Source organism: Coregonus lavaretus (genome assembly GCF_964263955.1).
Source record: "Coregonus lavaretus genome assembly, chromosome: 4".
Taxonomy (NCBI): Eukaryota; Metazoa; Chordata; class Actinopteri; order Salmoniformes; family Salmonidae; genus Coregonus; species Coregonus lavaretus.
In genome coordinates this window covers 11,078,727-11,102,202 of record NC_139991.1, presented here as the reverse complement: position 1 = coordinate 11,102,202, position 23,476 = coordinate 11,078,727, and the positions used below count along the sequence as shown (strand labels likewise).

At 42.4% G+C, this 23,476-nt stretch overlaps 1 protein-coding gene across 1 annotated transcript in view; it reads left to right on the top strand.

Moving 5' to 3' along the window:
• The window catches only part of LOC311128572 (spondin-1-like), a gene marked incomplete at its 3' end in the record, with an annotated part of 120,275 nt that overhangs the window by 31,582 nt on the left and 65,217 nt on the right, over positions 1-23,476 (top strand). The window lies entirely within an intron of this gene.

Sequence of the window (23,476 nt, the reverse complement as noted above, 5' to 3'; positions counted from 1 at the left end):
ATTGGAACATGGAATGTTTTCCAAAGTGTGGTGAAGCATTCAATACTTTTTGCATAATGATTTCCACAGGCGATTACCTAAATGAGAGACGAACATCTGTACTCTAAGTATCAATGCAAATTTTGTTTAATGGTCTGCTTAATGGTCTGTGTCCCTTGCAAAAGGTGATGACCTCAAATCCTAGGAAATTCACATTCATGCAAGGTTAATAGATACATTCATGTTGGTAGGTACGAGAGCTCTGGCACCTCTCTTGTTCAATAAATATTAAATATGAAAATATTGTTTAGCAGTTTTACCATTAGTAAAAATCTTCCCTTGTTTCAGTTTCACACCATATTTCAATGTCTCTCCCACTCCCTCTGTTTCTAGTCCTTTTCCCACTCTCTTCTCCAAACCTTTCCCCTCTCTCTCCTTCTCCTCTTTTTGTACAATCTCTCTCTCTCTCTCTCTCTCTCTCTCTCTCTCTCTCTCTCTCTCTCTCTCTCTCTCTCTCTCTCTCTCTCTCTCCCTCTCTCTCTCCCTCTCTCTCCCTCTCTCTCTCTCTCCTTCTCCTCTTTCTGAGCAATATCTCTCTCTGTCTCTCTGTCTCTCTGTCTCTCTGTCTCTCTCTCTCTCTCTCTCTCTCTCTCTCTCTCTCTCTCTCTCTCTCTCTCTCTCTCTTCTTTTCTTTCTGTACAAAATCTCTCTCTATCTCTCTGTCTCTCTCTCGCTGTCTCTCTCTCTCTGTCATTCTTTAAATAGCCTGTGCTAGTTTGTAGCAGATGGGCCCATAGTGTATTTATTATTGTAGGGTAATATTGAAGACCTGGAGTCACAGCACATAATGAGAGCACACTGTGAGAGCTGGGCTCTGTGCGTCATCACCGCCACCTATCCACAAGGCTGTATTATCCTCAATACTGTCTGCTATAGTATCTGTATCAGTCCTCCTGGACCTTATCCAAACGATTAGAGCAAATAGAGGATTTATGGAGAGACGGACGCAAAGCAAGGTTGGTGTCAACCCTACAGTGCAGAGTAGTTACAGTACTGTTGAGTGACAAGATAATTTATGACATAAAAATGGTTGATAGTTCTATTCACCCACTTGTGTTAGCTATTACAGTAGGCTTACATTGCTATTCTAGGTAGCTCTCTGTAGCATATTCTCCCAGTGGGGGGTGGTAAACGATCCAATCCCCCCCACCCACAGAACAGACCTAAATTTAAACCAGGTAGAAAGCAACAGGATCAAACCATTACCTTCTCCCGAAGGAGGTGTGAAAATCTTACATGGAATATTGCACAGTACTCTACATGGCATAGGAGAGAGCAATGCGATTTATGTAGCCTGTGGTGTTCAGTTGAGATCGCTGGGAAAAGTAAACATGATTGGCTGTCACCAGATCCCATGGTGACCCACTGAGAGACAGAATAACAACAAAAAAATCCAGAAAAATGCATGTCAAAAATGTTATAAATTGATTTGCATTTTAATGAGGGAAATAAGTATTTGACCCCTCTGCAAAACATGACTTAGTACTTGGTGACAAAACCCTTGTTGGCAATCACAGAGGTCAGACGTTTCTTGTAGTTGGCCACCAGGTTTGCACACATCTCAGGAGGGATGTTGTTCCACTCCTCTTTGCAGATCTTCTCCAAGTCATTAAGGTTTCGAGGCTGACGTTTGGCAACTCTAACCTTCAGCTCCCTCCACAGATTTTCTATGGGATTAAGGTCTGGAGACTGGCTAGGCCACTCCAGGACCTTAATGTGCTTCTTCTTGAGCCACTCCTTTGTTGCCTTGGCCGTGTGTTTTGGGTCATTGTCATGATGGAATACCCATCCACGACCCATTTTCAATGCCCTGGCTGAGGGAAGGAGGTTCTCACCCAAGATTTGGCCCCGTCCATCGTCCCTTTGATGCGGTGAAGTTGTCATGTCCCCTTAGCAGAAAAACACCCCCAAAGCATAATGTTTCCACCTCCATGTTTGACGGTGGGGATGGTGTTCTTGGGGTCATAGGCAGCATTCCTCCTCCTCCAAACACGGCGAGTTGAGTTGACGCCAAAGAGCTCGATTTTGGTCTCATCTGACCACAACACTTTCACCCAGTTCTCCTCTGAATCATTCAGATGTTCATTGGTAAACTTCAGACGGCCCTGTATGTGTGCTTTCTTGAGCAGGGGGATCTTGCGGGCGCTGCAGGATTTCAGTCCTTCATGGCGTAGTGTGTTACCAATTGTTTTCTTGGTGACTATGGTCCCAGCTGCCTTGAGATCATTGACAAGATCCTCCCGTGTAATTCTGGGCTGATTCCTCACCGTTCTCATGATCATTGCAACTCCACGAGGTGAGATCTTGCATGGAGCCCCAGGCCGAGGGAGATTAACAGTTATTTTGTGTTTCTTCCATTTGCGAATAATCGCACCAACTGTTGTCACCTTCTCACCAAGCTGCTTGGCGATGGTCTTGTAGCCCATTCCAGCCTTGTGTAGGTCTACAATCTTGTCCCTGACATCCTTTTTGAGCTCTTTGGTCTTGGCCATGGCTGAGAGTTTGGAATCTGATTGATTGATTGCTTCTGTGGACAGGTGTCTTTTATACAGGTAACAAACTGTGATTGGGAGCACTCCCTTTAAGAGTGTGCTCCTAATCCCAGCTCGTTACCAGTATAAAAGACACCTGGGAGCCAGAAATCTTTCTGATTGAGAGGGGGTCAAATACTTATTTATAACATTTTTGACATTAGTTTTTCTGGAATTTTTTGTTGTTATTCTGTCTCTCACTGTTCAAATAAACCTACCATTAAAATTATAGACGGATCATTTCTTTGTCAGTGGGCAAACGTACAAAATCAGCAGGGGATCAAATACTTTTTTCCCTCACTGTATGTTTAAAGCAGACCACCATAGTCCTTGTGCCCGAGAATGCCAAGGTAACCTGTCTAAATGACTATCGCCCTGTAGCACTCACATCTGTAGCCATGAAATGCTTTGAAAGGCTGGTCATGGCTCACATCAACACCATCATCCAAGACACCCTGGACCCACTATAGATTGCACTCCACACTGACCTTTCCCACCTGGACAAAAGGAACACCTATGTGAGAATGCTGTTCATTGACTACAGCGCAGCATTCAACACCATAGTGCCCTCCAAGCTCATCACTAAGCTAAGGACCCTGGGACTGAACACCTCCCTCTACAACTCGATCCTGGACTTCCTGACGGGCCGCCCCCAGGTGGTGAGGGTAGGCAACAACACATCCACCATGCTGACCCTCAACACTGGAGCCCCGCAGGGTGCGTGCTTAGTCCCCTCCTGTACTCCCTGTTCACCCACAACTGTGTGGCCGTGCACGACTCCAACAACATAATTAAGAACTGATCACCGACGACGATTAGACAGCCTATAGGGAGGAGGTCAGATACCTGATAGTGTGATGCCAGGACAACAACCTCTCCCTCAACGTCAGCAAGACAAAGGAGCTGATCGTGGACTACAGGAAACATGCCCTCATTCACATTGACGGGGCTGTAGTGGAGCGGGTCGAGAGCTTCATGTTCCTCATGACCACATCTCTAAAGACCTACGATGGTCCAAACACACCAACACAGTCGTGAAGAGGGTACGACAACACCTCTTCCCCCTCAGGAGGCTGAAAAGATTTTACATGGGCCCTCAGATCCTCAAAATGTTATACAGATACACCATTGAGAGCATCATGACTGGTTGCATCACTACTTGGTATGGCAACTGCTTAGCATACGATTGCAAGGCGCTACAGAGGGTAGTGCGTACGGCCCAGTACATCACTGGGGCCGAGCTCCCTGCCATCCAGGACCTCTATACGAGGTGGTGTCAGAGGAAAGGCCTAAAAATTGTCAAAGCTCGGCCCCAGTGACTCCAAGTCATAGACTGTTCTCTCTGCTCCCACACGGCAAGTGGTACCGGAGCGCCAAGTCTGGGACCAAAAGGCTCCTGAACAGCCATAATACTGCTGAACAGTTAATCAAATGGCTACCTGGACTATTTACACTGACTCTCTTGCACTGGCTCTATGCACACAATCACACATACTACACTGACACTGCAACACACACATATACACACACACTACATACGCTCACACACTCACAGGCATATGGACACCACACACACACACTACATTCACTCACACACACAAAACACATATACACATGCATATTGACGACACACACACACACACACACTCACACATAGACAAATGTTCACATTCTTTCACGCTCTTCACATACACTGCTGCTACTGTGTTAATTATCTATCCTGATTGCCTAGTCACTTTTACCCCTAAATTACCAAAATTACCACAACTACCTCGTACTCCTGCACATTGACTTGTATATAGCAACATTATGGTTATTTTATTGTCTTACTACACTGAACAAAACGCAACATGCAACAATTTCAATGATTTTACTGAGTTACAGTTCATATAAGGAAATCAGTCAATTGAAATGAATTCATTAGGCCCTAATCTATGGATTTCACATGCCTGTGCAGGGATACAGCCATAGGCCCACCCACTTGGGAGCCAGGCCCACCCACTGGGGAGACAGGTCCAGCCAATCAGAATGAGTTTTTCCCCACAAAATGGGTTTATTACAGACAGACATACTCCTCAGTTTCATCAGCTGTCCGGGTGGATGGTCTCAGACGATCCCGCAGGTGAAGAAGCCGGATGTGGAGGTTCTGGGCTGGCTTGGTTACACGTGGTCTGCGGTTGTGAGGTTGGTTGGACATACTGCCACATTCTCTAAAACGACGTTGGAGGTGGCTTATGGTAGAGAAATTGACATAAAATTCCCTCGCAACAGCGTGGACATTCCTGCAGTCAGCCTGCCAATTGCATGCTCCCTCAAAACTTGAGATATCTGTGGCATTGTGTTATGTGACAAAACTACACATTTTAGAGCGGCCGTTTATTGTTCAGAGCACAAGGTGCACCTATGTAATGATCATGCTGTTTAATCAGCTTCTTGATATGCCACAGCTGTCAGGTAGATGGATTATCTTGGCAAAAGAGAAATGCTCACTAACAGGGATGGTAACAAATTTGTGCACAAAATATGAGAGAAATACGTTTTGTGCATATGGAAAATTTCTGGGATCTTTTATTTCAGCTCATGAGACATGGGACCAACACTTTTCTTACTTTTTAAATCTGCATTGTTGGTAAAGGGTTTGTAAGTAAGCATTTCACAGTAAAGTCTACACCTGTTGCATTCGGCGCTTGTGAGAAATAAAATGTGAATTGATTTAATTTGAATGCTCAAATCAGTTTTGTTTTTCAAATCCGTTTTGTAATACTGACTGTCCGAGATGAAAATGTAATGAATTGAAGGTTATTTGTTGATGTACAAATCTACATTTACCAATTTTTTTTATTCTATTTGTAAGGTTGTGCCTTCATATATGGGGTGGGGTCGCGAGAAATTCGTAAAAAAAAAAATGAGGTCCCCAGAAATTCTTGCAGAAAAAATGAGATCCCCTCAAGTTTGAACACCACTGCACTAGTGGATAGATGAAGAGTCAGATTGGCTGGTTCAAAACATAGCAGCATGGTGATTACCAACTATGATTACCAACTGCCTTGTAAAACAGGTTGGAAGAACATGGCTGAAAGAGTGTGTGTGTGTGTGTGTGTGTGTGTGTGTGTGTCATTAGTGTGTGTGTGTTTGTGTGCTGTGGAGGAGATGAGCATGTAGTCACACACAAACTCTCGTTATCTCAGAGGGCGTACAGGGCACTAGCTGGTGAGCTCCATACAGTGCAGTGGCTTGCGAAAGTATTCACCCCCCTTGGCATTTTTCCTATTTTGTTGCCTTACAACCTGAAATTAAAATTGATTTTTTGGGGGCTTGTATCATTTGATTTACACAACATGCCTACCACTTTGAAGATGCAAAATATTTTTTATTGTGAAACAAACAGGTTTCCCTCAAGAATTTCCCTGTATTTAGCGCCATCCAGCATTCCTTCAATTCTGACCAGTTTCCCAGTCCCTGCCGATGAAAAACATCCCCACAGCATGATGCTGCCTCCACCATGCTTCACTGTGGGGATGGTGTTCTCGGGGTGATGAGAGGTGTTGGGTTTGCGCCAGACATAGCGTTTTCCTTGATGGCCAAAAAGCTCAATTTTAGTCTCATCTGACCAGAGTACCTTCTTCCATATGTTTGGGGAGTCTCCCACATGCCTTTTGCCGAACACCGAACGTGTTTGCTTATTTTTTTCTTTAAGCAATGGCTTTTTTCTGCCCACTCTTCCATAAAGCCCAGCTCTGTGGAGTGTACGGCTTAAAGTGGTCCTATGGACAGAAAGTCCAATCTCCGCTGTGGAGCTTTGCAGCTCCTTCAGGGTTATCTTTGGTCTCTTTGTTGCCTTTCTGATTAATGCCCTCCTTGCCTGGTCCGTAAGTTTTGGTGGGCGGCCCTCTCTTGGCAGGTTTGTTGTTGTGCCATATTCTTTCCATTTTTTTATGATGTATTTAATGGTGCTCCGTGGGATGTTCAAAGTTTCTGATATTTTTTTATAACCCACCCCTGATCTGTACTTCTCCACAACTTTGTCCCTGACCTGTTTGGAGAGCTCCTTGGTCTTCATGGTGCCGCTTGCTTGGTGGTGCCCCTTGCTTAGTGGTGTTGCAGACTCTGGGGCCTTTCAGAACAGGTGTGTATATACTGAGATCATGTGACAGATCATGTGACATTAATTATGTGACTTCTGAAGGTAATTGGTTGCACCATATCTTATTTAGGGGCTTCGTAGCAAAGTGGGTGAATACATATGCATGCACCACTTTTCCGTTATTAATTTTTTATAATTTTCTGAAACAAGTTATTTTTTTCATTTCACTTCACCAATTTCGACAATTTTGTGTATGTCCATTACATGAAATCCAAATAAAAATCAATTTGAATTACAGGTTTTAATGCAACAAAATAGGAATAACGCCAAAGAGGATGAATACTTTTGCAAGGCACTGTATATGCTGTGTTAACTAGGAGTTGACGACTCCATTGCCCCGGGCTGCTTTGCTGTTGCCTGAATTCACTGTGTTCCCTTGTAATATGTCTCAGTGAACACACACAAAGTCTCTCCTTGTCCTTGAGGGAAAGTTAGCCTCTGGGATGAAGGAGCTGCTCTGTTTTTGAGCAGCGGAGCAAGAAAGCACTCCTTGGTATAAATGCTGACACAAACAAAAAGGCGCTTTGCTTTTGTGTCAGGTGGGGTGTCGGGGCTAGCAATGTAGCGATGAAGGCAGTTATAAATTGATATTCATAGAACGCAGAAATTGATATTCATAGGCAAGCTCAACACGAGCCAAGGGGTGCACTGATCTCAATGTTCATACAAAGTTTCATTTGGCAACCAAGCAGGCTTTGAGTACACACATTCACATACTGTATACACACACAACTCAACGCATGTGCATTCACACATGCATGCATGCACACGCACACACACGCACACACACACGCACACAGATTCGTAAATACACAAAAACGCAACCCATCTCTCCCTCCTCAAGTCAGCACAATGCTGTGTATGATGTCTTCCTTTTACTGCCGGGACCGAGATGTACTGTGCCATCTGTCATCTGTCTAACCCTGTCTCTCCACGTAGGGTTCCTTTTGATATACGCCGTGTGTTCTTTACCGACGATGCCTCTCTCCTGGGAACTGAACAACAAGTTTCCAGTCTGCATACAAAAGTGAAACCCATATCGATTGGTCATCTCTCTGTATGAACCAATAGGAAACACTCATCAGTCATACATCGTGCATTACATACACAGAATGGGCCAAAGATAACCCTGAAGGAGCTGCAAAGCTCCACAGCGGAGATTGGAGTATCTGTCCATAGGACCAGTTAAAGCCGTACACTCCACAGAGCTGGGCTTTACGGAAGAGTGGGCAGAAAAAAGCCATTGCCTAAAGGAAAAAATAAGCAAACACGTTTGGTGTTCGCCAAAAGGCATGTGGGAGACTCCTCAAACATATGGAAGACGGTACTCTGGTCATATGGGACTAAAATTGAGCTTCTTTGCCATCAAGGAAAATGCTATGTCTGGCGCAAACCCAACAACTCTCATCACCCCGAGAACACCATCCCCACAGTGAAGCATGGTGGTGGCAGCATCATGCTGTGGGGATGTTTTTCATCGGCAGGGACTGGGAAACTGGTCAGAATTGAAGGAATGATGGATGGCGCTAAATACAGGGAAGTTCTTGAGGGAAACCTGTTTCAGTTGTCCAGAGATTTCAGACTGGGACGGAGGTTCACCTTCCAGCAGGACAATGACCCTAAGCATACTGCTAAAGCAACACTAGAGCGGTTTAAGGGGAAACATTTACATTTCTTGGAATTGTCTAGTCAAATCCCAGACCTCAATCCAATTGAGAATCTGTGGTATGACTTAAAGATTGCTGTACGCCAGCGGAACCCATCCAACTTGAAGGAGCTGGAGCAGTTTTGCCTTGAAGAATGGGCAAAAATCCCAGTGGCTAGATGTGCCAAGCTTATAGAGACATACCCAAAGAGACTTGCAGCTCTAATTGCTGCAAAAGGTGGCTCTACAAAGTATTGAATTTGGGGGGTGAATAGTTATGCACGCTCAAGTTTTCTGTTTTTTTGTCTTATTTCTTGTTTGTTTCACAATAAAAATAAAATATTTTGCATCTTCAAAGTGTTGTTGGGTAAATCAAATGATACAAACCCCAAAAAAATCTATTTTAATTCCAGGTTGTAAGGAAACAAAATAGGAAAAATGCCAAGGGGGGTGAATACTTTCGCAAGCCACTGTATGATAACCAAGCTTGGCTGGATTCAAATTGTCCATCCCACACAGCCTGCATGTTTTACAGCGAGCCAGCCGTACGCTTCTGCCTAGCGCACTCGTTACAATCTCTCCCAAGTGACCCGCTGGTAATGAAAATATGATTGCATGTAAGAGCCTCCTCAAACAGAGCCCTCGCCCACACTCTCTCAGCACCCCTGCTCCACCATATTGAGTCAGACATGACACAGGGCCACTTAATCACATTTAAATGATCTGTTAAAAATATTCCAAGGGTCACCATTGTTGCTCCATTAAGAATTATTGCATTTTAATGGACGGGTGAAGGTGGGAAAGGGCAATGTGTGAGGAGGTTTGTTGAATAGGTGCACCTATTCAGACCACAGAACCAGAATACATCTGTAACGGTGTGTGTGTGTGTGTGTGTGTGTGTGTGTGTGTGTGTGTGTGTGTGTGTGTGTGTGTGTGTGTGTGTGTCTCTCCACATGATATGTTCCTGCTTGTGTTCTTAATGTACCGAATGAGAACATTTTCTTCACATGACCTCTTTGGTCCCCACATAATATGTGTCTTTACATTTCATTATCCAATTGCAAATCTGATTATCTGGAAACTTTGTATTATGTAGTGTTCGTAACTGAAGACATTGCTGCCCCCTCCTCACACACCACCATACACACATACACTGATGTGATTTGTGTGTGCGGTCAGCCATTACAAAGGCTCAGTGTGGCACTAATGACAGTGTGATGAGAATACTCTCCCTCCACCAATGAGCGGTGGAAACGTGGCGAAGGGACTCCGATGTTTCTCGAACGCATTGTGAAATCTTCCATTTCCTCTAACAGTATGGGTGCGTTTCATTACTGCACAGTAGCTTACAGACGCCCACAGAATGCAGAATTATGTGAAACTACAGAGCAGACAGCTGCAGATGCCACAGGCTGGACCAATGAGGGATGGTACAACATGAGTTGGAGGAGATAGAGATGGTCTTCTACTCAGGATAAGATTTCTAGGAGTATGATTGGTCTGGGCATTTTAGTAAGTCACAGATCCTACTAATGTGGCCCTATTCTCTCCAGCTGTTCATCATGCTAGAGTATCAATCAGCCTGCATAATTATAACGGAATTGGAGCCTCAATTAAAGAGACTAGCTACCACCTGTGTGTGGGAGAGGATCAGGATATTTTAACTGGAAGACATACAGGTGAGAGAAAGTGAGTGGGAGAAAGCAGGTCAGTTTGAGACAGCAGGTCAGTTTGAGAGAGCAGGTGAGTGGGAGAGTAAGTTTATTTTTTAAGCATTATCTTTATTAAGGGAGTGTAGACTCAAGCTTTTACTCTTCCTGCCATGAAAGAGATTAGGTTGTGTGTGTGTGTGTGTGTGTGTGTGTGTGCGCGCGCGCAGTGTTTTTCGTAAGTACATGGAGTAGCCAGCCAAACAGAAAAAGTAGCTAGCCAGGGAGTTCCTTTCTGCAGATAAAAATGCAGAACTAGCTCTATTTTGGTGTCCCCTGGTACATTCTGATGTTTTAATTCCAACCAAAATACACAGCTAAATTATTGAATACTTTAACGACTTTACCTCCCAGATTGGTAAAATTAGTTGTGGTATTAAGTAGAAAGACATGACTACAATTAAAATGACTGAAAATGTATGAATTCAGTGTGTTAGTTGTTTTGGATATTGTCTAGGCCCATATTTAAGGTTTTACTGCAAGATATGAATTGCCACGATGTCTGTTCTTCAAATGATGTATGTTATTGGCTCTGCTGCTGTGGACACTTAGGGTAAGGAAAGCAACATGTAATTTTGTGATTTGGGTCAACTATCCCTTTAATAGTTTGGCCTGTCAATCAATCACTGTGGGTGGGATTGTAAGGGAAGAGGGCAGGATGTTTGTGAGTCACAGAGTTGGTAGGGATTCAGACCTGTCAATCTTTCACTGTGGGTGGGACTTTGAGTGAAGGCGTTAGATTTGTAATCTAGTCAGAAAAACAAGTCTAGTCTACCTTTTCAATATAATTTATTGTGGCAGAAACTAAATCTACTCTTTCAATTTAGTTTATTGTGGCAAAAACCTAAGAAAAAGGTTGTGTTCTGTCAAGTAAACATGGATTCCCTGTTGAGAAACAATATAGAATTGCAGGAAAATGGTTTTTAAAATGTAATAGTTTTCAGGGGGAGGACCCAAGACCCCCGCCAGATTGTGCACCCCCACTTTTATACAAAGTTAGGCGTCCATGAATAGACCTACAGATACGATTGAAGAATGAAGCAGGTGTTAAACATGGGCTTTGCTAGACAGAAAGCAGCAGTTGACTACTCCATTGTTGACACTAATCAAATCAGTAGTTCTATATCAGTAACCTTCAAAATACCATATAGCGTAAGTATTATGACATTAGCTTTTAAACCTTCAATCTGTTTTATTTTGTCATATTTTGGACCAGAATGAGGCTCTCTATCCACTACCTAATGTTCCTGCAGTGAGGATTCAACATCTTAATTTAATATTTTCATAATATATCTGCAGATAATCAACAAAAAGCATAAGTAGTCTACCAGTATGCAAATTAGGGAGCCAAATGAATGGCTCTCACCGATTCGGTTCCGTTCAACTAAATGAACCGTTCAAACAGAGCCGTTCGTTCTACTAAGCTGACATATGGAATTGTTTTAAGATGGATAATTTAGCTGTTTGATTTGGAATTTGGAATATACATAAAAATTGGCCTTTACTACTATAGCCCATTAAAACACATTCATGAATGGCAAAAAAGACAGTTACAAAATGTATCATAAGGAATAATGTTTTGAAGTGTCTGTCCTATACTGTATCTAGGAGATTTAAGAAAGCTCAGTAATTTTATATATATATTTGACATATACTTAACTCTCTTTTTTGAGGGGCACAAAACTACTTCAATATTTCCAATAGTTTTTTTAACCGGTACCAGGTTACCTTCAGACGAGCCCCGGGACTCTTGTGGCGGTCATAGAACAAAACAGAGAATACCATAGTGGGGCCATATTAGTTTGTAGCCCACACAGTTTGGACGATACAGACGTTTTCGCGAGAAGACAGATTTTCGGGATGTCTCCTCGTCTGCCAAACAGCGCTGTAGCTCTGCCACTTTCCACCTCAGATGCGGAAGCCTTCAATCGACTCTAGGGGTTTTTAATGTCATAATAGACTCTGAAAGCTTTACTCTCTGTGAAACAAAAGTACAGGAGAGTGTGTACATCAATTAGCCCACATAATTATAACTGTGAGACTAAATAAATTGGAGCCTCAATTAAATAGACTAGCTACCACCTGTGTCAGGATCAGAAAATTTGGACTGGAAGACATACAGGTGAGAGTAAGGGAGTGGGAGAGAGCAGGTCAGATTGAGACAGCGGGTGAGTGGGAGAGGTTTATTTTTGGAAGTATATTAGGTGAGTGTGTGTAGACTCAGAAGTAGGGTTGCAAAGGGAGGGTATGTTACTGGAAACGTTCAAAGTTTACCTGTAAACTACTAGAAATCTGGTAACATTCAAGGATTTTATGTAATTTATCACAAGACATCTAGTGGCCCTTTTGGGTACTTCAGATTATCACAGGTGTCTGTAATTATCTATGGCCCTCTCAGTGGCCTAATCACATGTAAAATATATAAAATAATCAAATAAGATTTTAAAATAAAAAAATAGAATGACAAAACTGTAAAACATTATCTTGAATATAACCTTGTCGTGAACCAGGCTTCTCTAAAATGGGAAGCCTGGGGAAGTTCCATGGCAAAAATCAGCTAAAGAGGGGTCAGGACCCGGTGTAAATCAGTACTGCCTCAGGTAGCTTAGTGGTTAAGAGCGTTGTAACGGAAAGGTCGCTGGTTCTAATCCCCGAGCCGACTAGGTGAAAAATCTGTCATTGTACCCTTGAGCAAGGCACTTAACCCTAATTGCTCCTGTAAGTCGCTCTGGATAAGAGCGTCTGCTAAATGACTAAAATGTAATATGTCAAACCAATCAAATTCCTTGCTTGGGCGGAGCTTCAAAGGTGCTCACCAGATTAGTGCTGTAGGAGCAACAGTGCGTGATGACTAAACATTTTAACAAAACAAGCACTGGGGATAAAACATTTTAGAACATTTGCAGAGATGCACTAAAGCTGAAGCAAGAGGGGAGAAATGATCTACAATGCTGGCCATATCAATATTTTTTGTATTTATGTTTCTGAAGGGCTATTTGGCTGTAAAAGTTAGCATAAGGGACAAGAAGTAGCAAGCCACAATGAGGTTCGTTTTGAGAAAAGTCAGCTAACCTTAAAAGCTACCTAGGTATAACTAACTAGCCAGCTACTTGCTTGTTCAATTTGTGTCACGATTATAAAGCAAACAAAATGTTAATAAAAACAGTATATTATTGACCTAAAGGATTAGCTGTGTTATCCCAGTCGCTAGCTTATCCAGGGTCAGTGATACATAGAGGTTTGCCTCATATACTGTTCACTGTCTACTGGTTTCATTTTAAATTGAGAACATATAGCTCAACATGTAAACAATGTGTGAGTTTAGCTATTCTCTGCTTCAGATAACAGATGCCCATAATGTCAGTAATGCCATTATACTGTAGGCATATGGCTGCATTGGCGATGCATGCCATATGATAAGCTGCTAAATGTATTCACATACAGTGGAGAAAAAAAGTATTTAGTCAGCCACCAATTGTGCAAGTTCTCCCACTTAAAAAGATGAGAGAGGCCTGTAATTTTGATCATAGGTACACGTCAACTATGACAGACAAAATGAGAAAAAAAAATCCATAAAATCACATTGTAGGATTTTTTATGAATTTATTTGCAAATTATGGTGGAAAATAAGTATTTGGTCGATAACAAAAGTTTCTCAATACTTTGTTATATACCCTTTGTTGGCAATGACACAGGTCAAACGTTTTCTGTAAGTCTTCACAAGGTTTTCACACACTGTTGTTGGTATTTTGGCCCATGCAGATCTCCTCTAGAGCAGTGATGTTTTGGGGCTGTCGCTGGGCAACACAGACTTTCAACTCCCTCCAAAGATTTTCTATGGGGTTGAGATCTGGAGACTGGCTAGGCCACTCCAGGACCTTGAAATGCTTCTTACGAAGCCACTCCTTTGTTGCCCGGGCGGTGTGTTTGGGATCATTGTCATGCTGAAAGACCCAGCCACGTTTCATCTTCAATGCCCTTGCTGATGGAAGGAGGTTTTCACTCAAAATCTCACGATACATGGCCCCATTCATTCTTTCCTTTACACGAATCAGTCGTCCTGGTCCCTTTGCAGAAAAACAGCCCCAAAGCATGATGTTTCCACCCCCATGCTTCACAGTAGTTATGGTGTTCTTTGGATGCAACTCAGCATTCTTTGTCCTCCAAACACGACGAGTTGAGTTTTTACCAAAAAGTTCTATTTTGGTTTCATCTGACATTCTCCCAATCCTCTTCTGGATCATCCAAATGCACTCTAGCAAACTTCAGACGGGCCTGGACATGTACTGGCTTAAGCAAGGGGACACGTCTTGCACTGCAGGATTTGAGTCCCTGGCGGCGTAGTGTGATACTGATGGTAGGCTTTGTTACTTTGGTCCCAGCTCTCTGCAGGTCATTCACTAGGTCCCCCCGTGTGGTTCTGGGATTTTTGCTCACCGTTCTTGTGATCATTTTGACCCCACGGGATGAGATCTTGCGTGGAGCCCCAGATCGAGGGAGATTATCTGTGGTCTTGTATGTCTTCCATTTCCTAATAATTGCTCCCACAGTTGATTTCTTCAAACCAAGCTGCTTACCTATTGCAGATTCAGTCTTCCCAGCCTGGTGCAGGTCTACAATTTTGTTTCTGGTGTCCTTGACAGCTCTTTGGTCTTGGCCATAGTGGAGTTTGAAGTGTGACTGTTTGAGGTTGTGGACAGGTGTCTTTTATACTGATAACAAGTTCAAACAGGTGCCATTAATACAGGTAACGAGTGGAGGACAGAGGAGCCTCTTAAAGAAGAAGTTACAGGTCTGTGAGAGCCAGAAATCTTGCTTGTTTGTAGGTGACCAAATACTTATTTTCCAGCATAATTTGCAAATAAATTCATTACAAATCCTACAATGTGATTTTCTGGATATTTTTTTCTCAATTTGTCTGTCATAGTTGACGTGTACCTATGATGAAAATTACAGGCCTCTCTCATCTTTTTAAGTGTGAGAACTTGCACAATTGGTGGCTGACTAAATACTTTTTTTCCCCACTGTAGCTGATATACTGAGAGAGAGTGACAATCAAATACAACCGATTGGAGCTCTTATAACTAGATAAAAAGGAAATGTTAATTTGTGAATACAACACAGAAACACAGACACATTAGAGACATAACCACTTCCCCTCTTTATTGCAGGTTTGTGATATGTGATTCATCAACATTGACACTAGTTTATTTTGAATAATAGTTTAACAATTAAAACAAGTTTAAACACTTCACTTCAAAGAATCAACACTTAATCTCTTCAAAATGTACAAATAAGATAACTTGTATATAAAGATTAGACATCATAGTCTAAATAACAATAGATCATTGAGTAGTAAAAATAATGCTGTTATTACTAAAGCATTATTGCAGGTGAACAAAAACAAATACATACCAGCAGTGGCCAACCTTGCTTCACTGATCCCTGATCTACGGCGTGAGCAGACTTCTTTTCCAGTCCAGCAATCACACATTTGATCATCAACTCATTAGAATGTGATAAGTTGAATCAGGTGTGTTATTGCTGGGTTGAAACAGAACCCTGCACACCCAGCAGACCTCCAACAGGGTTGGCCTGCTACAATTGTAATAGGTTTATACATTGTGTGTGATGTTTAACTGTATTTTTTCTTTACACAACATTTGCTGACATAGGTAGACCGAAACACATATAACCCATGAAATATAGGATATACCCTTAGTCTCTTGGGACATTCATTTGGACTTCTCTCTTCATCTGCAACCAGGCATTCACAGCTTTACATATCTGAGGACAGAAAACATCACAAAGAAACAGGCTTCATTATACTCAAATTAGACAGCACTGAATAGCATGTTGCTATTATCTCTCTGTCCTGAAAATTTAACCCTTGTTAGATTCTAAATAAACAGAGTAAAAACTTGCGGACGACTAGTGAAGTTCAAACCAAGTTTATTCACCCACTGGGTCACACAGCTGCATAAGACAAAGACATATTCATACAAGCACTAGTATTTAAACCTACCTCATATGCTGAGTCTCCTCCTTACACATCTGGACAGCCAATACATCTCTGTTGTAAGACAGGACTTTAGTGATGACTGTTCTTCCTCACTTTATCTGACCTGACCTCGGCCCAAATTCCTCACTTCTCCCCAACTCACGGCTGTCCTGTTGACTTGTACCAGACTGTGGCCCTCCTCCTTTCCATAGGATACCTGATGTCTAACAATAACATGTTCTGACAGAATGTAAACGGTCTGGATTCCCCTCTCTCCCTCTGTGACATGATTAAGGATATTTCGAGTTTATAAGTCAGAACCCATCACCCTCTAGGAACTGGAACTGGAGAATATTTTCATGATGTCCTCCCACAAAATTACCTGCCCTATCCAGTAACCTACACTCTCCCTTTACTGACAGCTGGAGCTGCAATTTTACCCTCTACCATGGCTGTTATCTACAAATGCATTTTCAATGATTACGTCACGATAGCTAGCTAATAGGAAGTTAGCTAGCTGATGACATTTAATTAACTTAGCTAAACAGTTTATGAAGTTAGCTAGCTAGCTAGCAGCTCAGTTGAGTTAGCCTACAAAGTGGCCTACTGTAGCCAGCTCGCTAACTAGCTAATAATACATTGTCTTTTAACATTTAGAAAATGTATTTACTTACTTAAATAGGTTCTCCCACTGCCTCCATTTTTGGGGTCCTTACAAAAGCCAAATAATGGGCAATCTTCACGATATCTTTGGTGGTAGTAAAGCACAGCCAGCAGCCATGTGGATGAATGGAGACAAGGAAAAAAAAGTGTGCTTGTCACTAGAGCGGTTTAGAACGTGTTGTGACGTTTGACTTCACCAGCGTAATCCACTTAAAATGTCAATAAATATTAATTGCAGACTGTCGGCCGTACTTAATAAATTGAAAACTAGCGCTTGAAACTAGCATAGGCAACAACTACCCACATGGGAAACAGTGACTCACATAACACACAGCACCCCTTCTACAGGCATGTGGGGCGTTGGTTCTTGAAATGTAACGTCCAATCGAAATCTTGCCACTGGGAGCCAGTGGACCATTCAAACCATTTATGCAATACAAAATTCTCCAGACGTCCAAGGGAGGCGTGACAACGACTTGATTTTGGAGGTATGGCAACGCGAGACTATCCTGAATATAAAACATAAACTTAGTGAATACCATTGGTGTTTAATATGAGGGTTTTAGCATGGAATATCCTTTATATATATATTTAAAAAACAAATCACACTTTTATTTATTTTACTATGTCAATATGTTTTTGTTGTAAATGTTTTGTTGCCAAAAGAGAGAGAGAGAGAGAGAGAGAGAGAGAGAGAGAGAGAGAGAGAGAGAGAGAGAGAGAGAGAGAGAGAGAGAGAGAGAGAGAGAGAGAGAGAGAGAGAGAGAGAATACTCTGTTAAAACCCATGCAGAACATCTGCTCAGCTCCTGATTGCTTTATGTGGTGTCTCCGAGCGAGGAATGTATCCCAGATTCCACCAGGACCATTAGCCTGACGAGCACTAGTGAGCAATGTGGCCCTGGCTCATTCTCTTCATTCTCTAAAAGCTTCCATATATTTAGCCTGAATATGTTTGGATCAGCAGCAGTGGTCACAAACACACACACTCGACAGCCATAAGGCTCCCTCCTCAGCTCCTTCTATTAATGGTTGACATCTTTATAATCACCAGACTCCCTCCCTTATCTCTCTCCCCTTCCCCTGCCCCCTGTTTCAAGCTGATACATCTGGGAGGGCTTAATGAATTGGGATATTTTGGAGAGGCTCAGCTCCTTTCTTGCATCATTAGTTTTCATAAAGTCTCAATCTGATCCGGGCTCTCATAGAGCAGAGCAACGTGTGAAGTTCAAACCGGGCTGCACCTTCACTTCAGTTACGGTTTGAGTTTTGAACTATCGTGTTAGTTTCTGTACTGATTCTGTGGATTAATAACATCGGCAACCAATCATGAGCTTGAATCAGCCAGATGATACCTGCTGCCCCATGTGGAGTTAAAATATGTACTGTGTCTGCCTTCAGTCCTACTGTCCTCCAGGCTTATGTTTCTCTAGGTAGCATGTTCCTTCAGAGAGTGAAAACTTGTCAAGCAATGATGATAACTCTCAAACATCTACAGCAATGGGGATTGCTCATTAAAAAACCTTCACCATGCAGTTATAAGCCAGGGTTTATTTTTTAGCATGAACTGAACAGGCAGGCATTCTGTATTATTAAAGTGAATGCCTTTAGTGAGGCAGGATGACAAGTGGCTCGCTAAATGGGGTCAGGTTGTGGTGGGTTTTGTAGTTTAAATGGGGTCAGGATGCTCAGCAGTTTGTAGTTCCTCTCATGAGTGCCCGCCAGCTACATAGACCCCTCTCTCTCTCTCTCTCTCTCTCTCTCTCTCTCTCTCTCTCTCGCTCACTCTCTTCTCTCTCTCTCTCTCTCTCTCTCTCTCTCTCTCTCTCTCTCTCTCTCTCTCACTCTCTCTCTTACTCTCTCTCTCTCTCTCCCGCTCTCTCTCTCTCTCTCTCTCTCTCTCTCTCTCACTCTCTCTCACTCTCGCTCTCTCTCTCTCTCTCTCTCACTCTCTCTCTCACTCTCTCTCTCTCTCTCCCGCTCTCTCTCTCTCTCTCTCTCACTCTCTCTCACTCTCTCTCTCTCCCTCTCTCTCTCTCTCTCGCTCTCTCTCAGTATAATAAAGCACCAAGAGGGTAAACTCTGCTCACTTCCAACACTCTCACAATGGAGGCCAGATAGATACCGTAGTATCTGTGCCTCCAGCACAACTGGCCATGGATGGGAAATGTAATGTAGGTATTGCAAGTAGCAGGTGTGATAGAATCAGTTAAGGTCTGTGATAAATGTACTTAATTCAACCTCTATGTAGCCAGGTAAGTCAATATTACAAATTATTGCTTGTTCCATCTGCATTTGAATGACTAGTTGTTTTCTCTTGAGAATTGATTCCTTGTGTTTCGATGTTGATTAATAAGAATAATCACTCCCCTACACACTTACAGAGGAAGTGCATTTGAGAAAGTTGCTCAATATTGGTCAATCCTTGCCCCATCGAAATTCCAGATGGGTGACAATATTGTTTTCAAAAGGTTTTGGTTCATTGGAATGACAGAAATAAACTTTTTGGTTTATTGGAATTTGGAAAGAAATTAGGACGCTAGTTTGAAACGTGTGTCTTGCATGCCACCAATATGAGCCAGAGATATTTCCTTTATCAGTATGAGTACTGGCTCTTGAAAGGACTCGTGCACTGACAAAAAACAGAGATGATTTATTCAAATTTAGACCACGTTTTACTACACAAACCTAAACCCATGAAGAAACATTTAAGGTGGTATCATTCCCTCTTGATGAATAGCTGGCAGTCACTGGGATATGCTGCCAATGGGGACTGTTGTTATTTTGTCAATGTGTTGACATAATGATGAGTGGAGCTGTATTCTATGATTGATCCACCGTAGCCTGTCTAGGGAGGCTCTCATAGGTCATGTCTCTGTTAGATATATCACTGGACAGATACAGAGCAGAGTGTGACCCGGAAAGCATTAAGTCACCTGGCTGCAGACCATGGTTCTATCTTTCTCTATCTCTCTTTTATTTATTTCTCTCTCCCCCTCTATCTCTCTCTCTGACCCTCTGTCCCTTTCTGTACCTCTTTTTCCAGTCCTCTAATTCTCCCTGTCAGAGGTTGTCTCTCTCCAGCTTGGCCAGCGTGGGGAGCAATTAACCGTTGACCCCTAGCCCTGTGCCAAACCCTGGCTGAACCACACTGAGCCGTGCCAAACCCAGAGACAAGCGGGCTGAGAACAGCGAGCTGACAGAGAACACATTCCCCTAACTCCTGTCTACAGACAGGTCTTAAGCTAGTTGGGCTTTGGGTGGCTGCCACCACATCCACGTTGCCCATCCCAATCCCACTAAATCCACCTCCCATCCCTCCTCCACCCCCTTGCCATGCCACTCTTCTGCCCGCTGAGCCTTTTGTTTGCCTGGTATCCGCCTAGCCCACGTTCTGTTTGCAAAGCGGGCACCAGTGTTTTAGCCGCCACAATTGTTTTATTTTAACCAACTGGCAGTTTTCTGGTAGCCTGTCAAGTTGGCTTTGTGAGTTGGGCAGAGATATTTCTGTTTGTGAAAACGAAGAGCTCAGAAAGCCTAATGCCTGCCTGCCTTGGCCCACAACACTGTTATTTTATTTTCAAAGAGGGACAGTACAGCCAGAGGCAAGCACATTCTGAGATGTAATGGGGTAGAGAGCTAGCCAATATGTTCATTGCATTCTGTGTGTGTGTGCGTGCTCAGATCTGGAATCCAAATCCCTCTCAGTGCACAGACACCAAAAAACATCTCAAGTACTAAAAGGAGATTATACATAAAGTGTTGTACTCATACTGTAGCCAGTGAAATGTAATACTGTACATAGCACTGATTCAATAAGTTGTCTCTAGTCGTCATCACAAAGCTAAAGTACATAGGCCTACTTTTAGAGGATTTCACAGATAGAAAGGCCATTAGTGAGTGATTATTTGGAGCTCTGCGCAGTAGTCAGGATGGTTTTGAGTGCTGACTCTGGAGGTCCATTTGGCCAGCCTGAAGGGTCCGCATCAGGAGCTACAACGTTCACGGATAAAACCTGGATTATTTCGGAAACTCATACATCTTGGCAGAAGCTGGCTTTGATAACACCAGTGCCCAATAGATGCCCACTGAAATCCAAGACTAGCAGGTACTGAGGGGAAGGCCGGCCAAGCGCTAGAGGTCACAGCTATATCCCATCCCTCTGTTCCAAACACATCACAGTGTGAACCAAATGCAGTGAGTGTGTGTGTGGGCCGAGTGTGTTAGACTATCTTTTCTGTCAGGCAATGGGCATTTAGTGGGAATGTGTGAGTTCCTCTGCCAGTGTGTGAGATGAGAGATGGTGTACCGCAGATAGAGTTCAAGCTAATTCAAATTCCAATTAATCCAAAACATTGGAATGTTTTCAGTGAGGGTTAGATCTGCAGTCTCGGGGGGGCAATTTCTCCTGTATTATCATTAATCAGTGCTGTTAATACCTTATTTTGTATGTATGTATGTGGTTGTGTGCCCATGCTTTCTGCATCCTTGTGTGTGTGTTTATTTGTTTGTGTGTCCTTGTGCGTGCTTGTGACTATGTTTCTGTCTGTGAATGTGTTTGTGTGTCAATGCCTTGTGCATTATTCATTAGGGTTGGGAGATATTATGATAGTATCGGATTTCGAAGATGATTGACAGCCATTGTCAATGGTGAAGACATCGTGATGTGACAGAAGATGTATAGCCTATTTCTACTTGACTGGCACCACGCAGTAAAGAGCTGACCGGGCAGTACACAGCAGGGCCATGCTAAGTGGCCTATTCCTTTGCTATAGCCTGCATAACCTATTTCAACAAATATGCTATCAACAATTTACAGACTGCAAGAAAACAATGTAGACAGAGCTAAGATTTTCACCAAAGCAGCACAAAATGTCCAGTCAGATTTTTTTCTCTCAGTGTTGGATGATCTGGGCCCTATAGCCGAAGCCTGTTTTATTTTTTATAGCGGACACTCCGGTGTGTAATTATTTTAAAAGCCAATTTTTTGAATATTACTTTTATGCATGCTGGCTTTCTCCCGCCATGTCCCGCCGCTCTACTTTATGATCAAACAATGAATTTATCTAACAGAGTTGATAAGCATGATAGGCCTAAGGCATTAATGAGAGGTAGAACAAACAATAGCATGATAGAAAAATTAAGGAGTTTGAACAAACCTTAGAGTTGAGCAAAGCTTAGTCTATTGTGAAATGATGCACGCATCCCTCCTCCTTGCCATTGTGAACCAAACGGCCAAAGCCAAATTCTACAAATTAAATTAGCCTATCAAAAGCATTAAGACAAGATTAAGTTATGAAGAGTATTTCCCAAATAGGATATTCTAATAAAGTGTGTAATGTCAGAAAGTTGCAGCTTTCAAATGGAAACAATTGTGAAGTCAGTCTATATGTGATTCTCTATCACAGCTTTATTTTGAATGACAAATATTACAGGCAACAAGAAGTGAAATTGAGTAAACAATCAAGATAAAACTTACAGCTGAGCAAAGCTTTTGAAAGAAACGATGTGTAGAGTTGGCCTATTTCCATAGCCTATTATTAGCAATATATAGAAGCTACCTACAATACATAGAAGCCTAGGCCTAGAGAGGAAGATTAGGCAAAAATTTGAAAAATTGAAAAATATCCATCCAGTTCTGGGGACAGCAGTTGCGTGCTGTGCAGTCAGGCCCTGAATGATTTATAACCCATCACACTACACGAGGCTGTCTTGCGCGTCGGCACACACAGACACACATTTTTTTAGTGCCACAGCTCCAACAGAGAGGAATAAGCGAGCTCGCGCTAGCGGCCGTTTTTAGCTGTCTTTTAAATTAAATGTTGTACTTTTGTTTTTCTCCAATGTTTTATTTAATTTAATTTGGCCATTAGAGGGCAATACCATCGTATATAAAAAATGTTTATGGTTACTTAATCATAATAGGACAAAGGTTGACATTGCCCAACCCTATCATGCATCATACTGTGGTGTGTGGGTTTGTTTGTGTGTTTCCTTGTGCATGTTTGGGCCTATGTGTGTCTGTCCATGTGTGTTGAGTCTCTCAGAATTCTGCTCAACCGAGCCTGCCAAAATGCAGCTTCTACTGCCATGTCAGAAGTGAAGTGAATAGACAGATGGTGGACAGTGATTGGCTAACAGAATGTAGGAAGTGTTCCAAAGACCGACATAAAAAGCCCAGAGTAGCAGAGGGAGATGGGTGTGGGCATGGATAAAAGATTATTGGTATGACACCATATGCCCGCCTCTGATGTTTATCCCACCATCGCTGCACCGGGACCAAGCACCTTCAGAAAATATTTACACCATTTGACTTTTTCCACATTTTGTTGTGTTACAGCCTGAATTTAAAATGTATTACATTGATATTTTGTGTCACTGGCCTACACACAATACCCCATCATGTCAAAGTGGAATTATGTTTATTTTTCTATGTTTACAAATTAATAAAATAATAACATCTGTAATGTCTTGAGTCCATAAGTATTCAACCCCTTTGGTGTGGCAAGCCTAAGTAAATTAAGGAGTAAAAATTTGCTTAACAAGTCACATACAGTGGGGCAAAAAAGTATTTAGTCAGCCACCAATTGTGCATGTTCTCCCACTTAAAAAGATGAGAGAGGCCTGTAATTTTCATCATAGGTACACGTCAACTATGACAGACAAAATGAGAATTTTTTTCTCCAGAAAATCACATTGTAGGATTTTTTATGAATTTATTTGCAAATTATGGTGGAAAATAAGT